Below are 9427 nucleotides of genomic sequence, written 5' to 3'. Positions count from 1 at the left end.
TAGAGGGAAACCCCTCTAGTAATACAGATCAGCGCCGGTCTCACAATTTACTATTTTGGAGAAGAGTCTGAAAGGTTAATTAACTTACCCAGGGTCACAAAGCCAGCATGTGTCAGAGGAGGACTTAAACCTAGGTCTTCCTAAGTTCAAAGTCAACCTTCTATCCATCAAGCCATGCTTTCTCTTAGTTAACCACATTAAAAAAAAATAAAAACAGCTTTTTTTCATCTCCCCCAGTGCATAACATTATTTAATATATATATATATATATATATATATATATATATATATATAAAATATATTTTTTTTAACATTTTAAATCTTTTTCTGCAGATTATCTAAAGTACTAGCAAATATTTTAGGGGGGAAAAAGTACCCTATGTGTACACACAAATAGACACAAACACACACACACACGATTTCCAGATATCCAGTTGCAACCATGTTCTTTTGACCCCCTCCAGTTGAGAAATTGCCCTCACCACCCCCCAACCCCCCAACCCCCATGAGGCAGATGGTGCCCAGTCTCTGTTTTCCAGTTTGGCTCATAGAGCCTTATATTGAGGACCCCACCCATTTGTAGGAGGCTTAAAGTGAGACTTCTGGGAGTTCCAATTTTTGTTCTTTATTATTCAAGATAAAACATTTTCTCCTCAGTGGGAGAAAAATCTGTTCCATGTGACTCGAATCATGTCATTCTCACAAAACGGATTTAAATTCCAGGTGTAAATTCATTCAGTGAGCAGCTATCAAGGACAAACTGTATGCAGACACTATCACAAGGGCTGTGTGTTTCGGGGGGAAGGGGATAGGGTGGTGAAAGAAGCAGAAGCTTTGCTCCTGCCCTTGAAGAGAGTACAGCCTAGTGGAGGTTGCAATATGAATCCAAGGAATGTCATAAAAAAATACCATGCTGTAGGAACAATCAATCAGCCAACATTATAAAACCTCTACCATGTGCCAGGTGCTGTCCAGGTGCTGGGAATACAAATAAAAAGAATGAAATAATCCTGACTCTCAAGGAACATTCTATTAATTATAATATCAGAGCATTCTAATAATCACAATAATAATAAATGCACATGTCACTGATAACAGCTCGATGTCCTCTTTAGATTTTATTTACCATATGTTTTAAATGTTAATGTGTTATTCTGTATTTCCTAGTCATCTCATGACCCTGGAAAATGGAAGCTCCAAGCAACTGGTCCACTTGCAGCAGCTGAATTTTTACGTAACCACTACACCTCAGATTCTGCATCAAGTGTCACACAGAGCAGGAGAGTGTAAGCAGTTCAGAGTCTCCAGTTTTCAGGCAAAGACCTCATGTCACCCAGACCAAGACCTCACACATCATCACAAGGTCCGACAGAACCAAGGCCCCAGATACCTTGTTTAGCCTTGTCTCCATCTGGATCTCAGTTACCAGGCTGCACAAAGAGTCCAATGCATATCCCATAGATGGTACCTTCTGGGTGAGACTCATCACCTCCCCCTTCCCCATACACAACCACCCGCTATGATTTTTCAAGATGAAGCTGCAGGTTTTTACTGGACCAGACAGCCAGTGGAAATTCCTACTGCCTCTGCCTCCAGCTCCCTTGCTCTTGGAGAAGTAATACATGTACCAATGTAGCATTCACCAACACAATACCAAGTGCAGGACAGAAGAGTTTTCTAGCCAGAAGACTCCAAAAGAACAAGTTGCTTAGAGCTTCTACTTTCCAGGGACCTGGGATGACTAGGCAGTCTAGAACATCAAGTTAAATTGTTTTGAAATATGTGGTAAATAAGAAAGGATCACTGGGCTACTCTTAATGAGTTTAAGTCGCCAGACCAGAAAAATGTCATCCTAAGGTATCAAAAGAACTGGCAAATGTGATTGCAGGGTCATTTTTTTTCCTCTTCAAAAAAATTGTGGGAACAGAAAGGCAATTAAAGAAAAAGGTAAAGGTGTGGCTTACACCTGGACTCTTTGGTACTGGTTGAGGCAAAGGCTGGTAGATAACTTTAGCTCAGGAGTTCTGAGCTATAGCAGGGTTAAAGTCAAAATGTCTACATTAAGTACAATACCCATTTGGTGAGCCTCTGGACAGGGGGACAAGGTTGTAGCACCAGGCTGCCTAAGAAGAGATGAGCCAGCCCCGTTGGAAAAAAGACCTGGATTAGACCCATGAACAATCACTGAAATTCTGGCCTTGAAGAGATAGGGAGATCCAGTTTAAAGGGGAAAAAAAGGAGTACCCTGGAGTTTTTAGAAGTGAGACTGACTTTTAGATCCTGGAAAAATTCTAGACACTATTAAAATGATATTTTTTGAGTTTTTATAAAGGGAAGCAGTGATCACTAAAAGCTTCATTAAGAGTTCATTCATTGCTTCATTAAGAACAGGTCATGCCAGACTAACCTCATTTCTTTTTTTGACAGGTTTATTAGACTGGTAGATCATGGAAATGTGTAGGCATCATAGGATATCTAAATTTCAAGAAGGCATTTGACAAATTTTTCCATATTATGACTGCAGAGTAGGTAGAGAGGTGAGAGGTATAGGTTAGATGCTAGTGTGGCTAGGTGAATTTTTAATTAATATGAATTGCTGGACTCAAAGAAGAGTCTATATAAATGGAGAGGGAAGTCACTGGAAGGGCATCTGTCCTAGGTCCTGAGATATTTAACATTTTTATCAATGACCTGGATGAAAGAGTTGAAGGACTTTTTTTTTTAATTTGCAGATTATCTATAGCTGAGGAGGAGATCAAATATTGTGGATGATAGAGTTATGGGGCAAAGAAGTGGTGACAGTCTAGAAAAATTGATCTAATAAATTTGTATCTAACAAAATGAAATGGATCCAATAAATCTTCATCTAATAAAATGAAATTAGAGCTAAATGCAAAGTTATACACAGATATAAAAGATCAATTTCACAAACAGAGGAGGAGGAAGAAATGAATAGATAGCAGTTTTGTGAAGGTCTAGGGATTGTGATGTTTAGAAAAGTTCAAGAGACATAGTTTCTGGGTAATCATTTTATTAATGAGGCCAGCAAGTTATTAATAAAAGGATGATCATTTGGCCATCTCTCTTAGATCAAAGATAGTCATGGTGGCTGGGTTCATAATTCATACACCTTTCAAAAAGTAGGTGGCCCTGAGGGGGTGGCAATTAATTCTGATTGTACAGTACAGTGGAAGATGAGCTTTTTTAAAATGAAGGGATGAGAGTGACATTATCTCATCCTTGGACAGAGAAACTATTTTTATATGAGACTACCCACAGCCGTGGGTTATCTGGTCAAAGAATGTATACCCCACGAAAGCCTGAGCAGAACACAATAGCTCCCATCAGAGTGGGGTTTGAACAAGAAAGTTAGTCCAATTTCATTATCAGCAATGTCCTTCAAAAGACTGAACTTTTAAAAATCAGGACTTTGGAAGAAGAGAAGAGCTCTGGCTCTCCCCAAGATATTGGTTATTAATAATAATTTCTCTCAGGATTTTGGTAGACCAAATAACCAGTTGAGATGGTGGTCAAAAAATCAACATCAACCAGAATGCTGCATCATAAGAAGTGTAATTCCCGGAATGAGGGTAATGATAATTATACTGGATTCTTCCCTGGCCAGACCACGTGTGGAATACTGTGTCCACTTCTGGGCAAAACAACTTAGGTAGGATGTTGATAAGCTAGAGTCTGTCCAGATAGGGATGGCCATCATGGTGAGGAGACTTTACAATATAAAAGGAGCAGTTGAAGGAATGGGAGGCATTTAGCCTAGAGAAGAGAAAACTTGGGACGATTATGATAGTTGACTTCAAGTATTTGAAAGGTTGAAGGACCATATAGAAGAGACGTTAGATTTTCTCTTTTGGGCCCTCGGTGGCAGAACAAAGGGCAATGGCTTGACATTTCACAAAGGCAGATTTAGGCTGAATATAAAGACATCTTCCCCCCCCCCCCATTTAATAGTATTTAATTTTTTCCAATTACATGTAAAGATAGTTTTCAACATTCACTTTTATAAAATTTTGAGTTCCAATTTTTTTCTCTCTCCCTCTCTCCCCTCTGTAAGATGGCAAACAATCTGATATAGGCTATACTTGTATATTTATACAATCATATTAAACATATTTCCACATTAGTCATGTTGTGAAAGAAGAATCAGAACAAAAAAGGAAAAGCACAAGGAAGAAAAAAAAGGGAGAGAAAAAGGTCTGCATTCAGACTCCATAGTTCTTTCTCTGCATATGGATAGTATTTTCCATCATGAGTTAAAGAAATCTTAACAACTTGTGCTATTACAAAAGTGGGATGGACTTTGAGAGACAGTGGGTTCCTCTTCACTAGAAGTTTTCGCTAGAGGCTGGGTGGCCTCTTGCTGGGGCCGCTCTAGGCAATATAGACTATAAAAGGCACTTTTGTCAAGTAAGGCTAGATAGTTTTTTAGATCTCTTCCAATTCTGAGACTCTACAATTTGCCTAAGGTGATTTGCCTAAAGTTACAGAGCTGTTAAATGGGGGAAATCTTTCTATGTACCACATTCTTTCTTTCCCAGTGCCTATAACATAATATAAAATTAGTCCATAAGTACTGAAGAAATAAGTCAATTGAAATTAATTTAAGAATTTAAGGATAAGGTAAGCTTTAAACTAAATCTCTTTTGATCCAGCTCAAAACTTGAGAATTTTAGCTTTCCTGATGGAGAGCCAGGTTTTTATAACAGGCTGTCCTGTCAACAGTCAGAAATGTCAGGGCAGATGACTATCAATCACCCAGCACTTCATCCTTTATTCTCATGACCCCAGGTTCTATGAGCAGGAGTATCTGTCAATCAGGATATAATATAACTCCTTGACTGGCTCTATACATTCATTCTTTCCAGATCCACTACTACTTCAGTCACTGAAAATTCAGTGGAAACTGTTAATAGTTTGGATAGTAAAAAACAAAACAAACAAACAAAAAATATGATAAAAACAAAACTAGAAAGCAACAGGTATCACAGAATACAACATTCTAAACAATTCCCAGATTGAATCCCCCCAAGATTCACCCAATCCCTTTCAAGTTGAAATTCCTCCTCAGTTTTCTGAGCCACTAAGGCCCACCCAGAAGTTTAACGTAGTATACTAGATCTCTCATCTTCCCATGGAGTGAGATTTTTTGTTCGGTCATTTTCAGTTGTTCGATTCTTTGTGACCCCATGTGGGTTTTCTTGGCAAAGACACTGGTGTGGTTTGCCGGTGGGAGTAGGACACTCAAAATGGGTTCTGTGCATTGGAATTAGAGGGTGCCCTAGAAAGTTTTAGTGCTTCTCATAGTCACAGCTGTATGAGCGAACTGGACAGCAGCATCCCTATTCACAGGGACACGGAGACTCTGCTCCAGGGGCTGGCTCATGCTCTCATCTATCCTCACATTCCCAATCCTGAAAAAGGAGTGGGGGCGGGGCATGAGTACTCCATATGATAATGTCCATATAAGTCTGTCTGACCATCATAACTCTAATGCTGAGAATGGTAGGGGAACAGATTTGGCTCCGCGTTGGCCTTGGCCATCAATTCTCCTTCCTCCCCCCACAATTTCTGTCTTCTCCCCCCCCCCTTTACCTTTAAGCTCCAAGTTCTCCCTCCTGATGTTGACAGTCATCATCTAATCAATTTCTACTGTGGGCAATAAAGTCAACCTGAAAGTGTCCCATCTTGGCAATCCCTAAGAAAATATTATGTCCACTAGACACATCTCTTACATCACTGATGTTTTGAACTGAGTATGTTTCCTCCTGAAATCGTTGTTTTGTTAGGCTATTTTTTTATTTTTATAAACCCATTGATTACAATTATCTGCACATAATTACAGAAAAGTCAGTGTGGCCCAGTGGAAAGAACAATGTACTCAGAATTAGTAGAAACTTTTGATAATGGGGAAGTCATTTTACTTCTCCAAATCTGTTTTCTTACATGTTAAATAGGATAGGGAATAGGAATAGGGACTGAATCTGGTATTTTACTGGTTTAGGGAACTTCTTCATGAGGAAATTTCTTCTACCAATACAGGTTGTTACTTTTCTTAACATTTACAGTATTAGAGAGAGGTACCAAGAGCGTTGAGAAGTTAAGGGATTTATTTGTCAGGGTCACACAATCAGTATGAGTGTTAGTGGTGGAAGCTTGAACTCAGGTCTTCCTGTCTCCCAGGCCAGGTCTCCATATTCACAATGTCTCACTGCCTCTACTATGTGGTAAATAGCAACAGTAATACTTGTGGTACCTAGGGTTATTGAATAGTCATAGGGTTATTGAAATAAAGTAATATAACCTATTAGTGAACACTACAGTTATTATTTACAAATTCAATATGAGAGAAATTAATTTCTCTTAGAGATATTCCTTCCTCGGAAATATTTCAATAAGATGCACGCATGCAATCAAGTGATGTGCTACTTTTTGTTTTCTCTTTATTCAATTTACTCATTTTTCCATTCTTCATCATTGCTGCAATTGTTATTCCCCCATAGAATCTACTTTTTAAAGCTGAATTTTCTTAGATTTATTTCTTTATCATCATCCATTTCTCCATTAATGTTATTGGCAACCCAAAGGAAAGTCCTTGGTTTCTCTTGAAAAAATTTTCTGGTCGATTGTACTCCTTTGTTTCCTAAATCGGAACATTCCATCATGTGTAGAAGGAGGAACATTAGTTACAAAAAGTCTCCTAACTCCCAAGCGTAGTAAGACACTGTATTTGAGACATTGGAGCCCATTAGTAAGAAAGATCAAAAAATATCCTCCTCTGGAGATTTTTAAAGAACAAGGTTAACACCAATCTTTCTTTTCTGTCGTAGTCCTGCCTGGAAGGAGTGGTTGAGACAAGGTGATTTTTCAAGGTCCCTTTCAGTCCATGTTTCTAAGAAGATTGTGATAAATGAAATTATATGACCACAAACACTCACAACTGCACCCAAGTGTTAAGTATAAAATATATAGAAAACTTTTAGGACAAGAAAATCACCACATTGAGATAGAACTGTGGCCTATCAACTCACTATTCTGTGTCTCACCATGGTACCAAGGCATAGTTTGAGCAAGTGAGGATCTTAGGTTTCTTGACATCCATCTAGATTCATAAAGCAGACTTGGACAAGATATGTGTCTTACACCCAGACAAGAGCCCAGTGTCACCCCAATGTCAAGATTCCATCAGAGGGAGGCCTTTATCAAGGACCTTGAAAAAAAATTTTTTTAATTCCATAAATTGTTAGATCTGGAAGAGACCTTAGAGATCATCCAGTCCAAATATTCTCTTTTATAGATGTGGAAAATGAGGCCCAGAGAAACTGACTGTTCAAGTTCACACAGCTGCTTAGCAGAAGAGGCAGAGTTTGAACCTTTACCTTCAGTATTCTTTCCACTGCACTATACTGCTTTACCAAAGGTTAGGAATGTCTCCAAAACATCAGAGCTTCTCCTCCCTCAATAACTCATTGCAGTTGATAATCTATAGAAGATTATTAAGGATAACTTGGATGTTTGGTCAATTCCTAAGTTTTGGACAGGATCTCCAGCAACCCCAGCCTCCCCATTCTCCCTGGGGAATAGAGGACCAGTTGAGGAAGGAGAAAGGGGAAGACTATCTTTTTTCCCCTCTCTCCTCCAACCCATGACCCTGAAAAAGTGGATTCAGGCTTATCGTAAAAGTCAGTACCATTTTTTAAAAGGCAAAGTTTTAGAATCTTTCAGGGAATCTTTGAAGAAAGAACTTGTCAGAGCTTAGACAATAGGAGAGACTAGTTGCACTCTGCAAGTTTCTTCATTTGTACTTATCTTCAGTGGAGCTCCACTCTGATGACTCTGAAACACAGGATAATCTCTTACTCTTCCCAAGGACCATCTGGGATTTGAAATGTTATTCATCCTATGCAATATAGGATCGATCTTTAAAATGCTTGCATTTAGCAAGCTCGTATGACTTTCACGGCCAAAGAGAGCCTTGAAAGGAAGGTTATCTCTGAGTGGTCTCCCATAGATAAACTTCTTGAATGGGGCTATTCATTTCAATGTTAAGTGGAAAAAGCACTAGCCTGAAAATCAGGAGACTTTAGAGTGTCAGCTCTGCCACTAAAATAGAAGATGAACTCCTTGTGAGCACAAATAGTTTTGTTCTTTGCATTTGCATCCTTGGCACCCAGGAATCACAGATTGTTTTGTTCTTTGCAATCGCATCCTTGGCACCCAGGAATCAGTCAGTTGATAAGCATTTATTAAGTGCCTACTGTGTGCCAGGCACTGACCTAAACACTAGGGATATAAAGAAGTCAAAGGACAGTTGCTGCCTTCAAGGAGCTCTACAAGAAGTGCCTCCAGGAATCTGAAGGCGAGGACATCATGCATCATGCCTAGTGGATACTTGTTGATTGATTGACAGATCATAGGCTTTAGAGTAGAAAGGGGCCTTAGAAATCATGGCGTCCAACCCATGCACTTTACAGGTGGGGAAAATGAGGCCCAGAGGTGTTGAGCAACTTGTTCAAAGTCATGATGGTAGGAAGTAGAGGAGCTGGGATTTGAACTGACATGCCTGGATTCCAGATTCCAACTTTCGTCATCTCTCATGGCATCACGCCCCCTCATCCCTTGCAGCTGAGCCCTTCTGTTTGCTCACACAGCCCTCAATCACCTCTTGCCTATATTTATTACCATATTATCCTGCCTCAAGCCTCTTCCCATTCTAGTCTCTTCTTCACAGAATAGCCAAAGTGATATTTTTAAATTGCCTTAAATCCTACTCCACAAAATCCTGTGCCTCCCTAAAGCACAAGGCTTTCTGTGTAGCCTTTAAAATACTTTACAATGCAGCTCCAACCTATGTTTTTAGCCTCCTTGTACCTCGCTCAGTTTGTATCCAACTCTTCATGACCCCATGGACCATAGCACACCAATACGTTTCCATTTGGGAAATGACACTGAGGGGTTTGCCATTTACTCCTCCAGTGGATTAAGACAAACAGAGGTTAAGAGACTTGCAAAGGATCACACCACCAGTAAGTGTCTGAGGCTGTAATGGCAAGCACAGAAGTAGTTCACACCTTGTTTCAGCTATTGCTATTGAATTAACACCTTGTTTCAGTTCAAGTTTCTTTTGAGCCTTGTTATCAATTCTGTTAAGAAACAGAACTGTGAGGGGCGGCCAGGTGGCTCAGCAAGTAAGAGTACCGGCTCCAGTGTTGGGACGACCTGGAGATCGAATCCCGGGCTCAGACACTCAGCACCACACCCAGAAATAACTGGCCGTGTAACCTTGAGCAAGTTACTTAACCCTGATTGCTTAAAAAAAAAAAGAAACAGAACTGTGAACCCCAAAACTTTTGAACCCTAGAACTCATGAACCCCTGCAATGGGAAGGGAAGGAGCTAATGACCATAAATAA

This window comes from Petaurus breviceps, unplaced genomic scaffold (assembly GCF_028583685.1).
Source record: "Petaurus breviceps papuanus isolate PSGF00001 unplaced genomic scaffold, PetGlider_PUasm1.0 140, whole genome shotgun sequence".
Taxonomy (NCBI): domain Eukaryota; kingdom Metazoa; phylum Chordata; class Mammalia; order Diprotodontia; family Petauridae; genus Petaurus; species Petaurus breviceps.
This window is presented reverse-complemented; position numbering follows the sequence as displayed.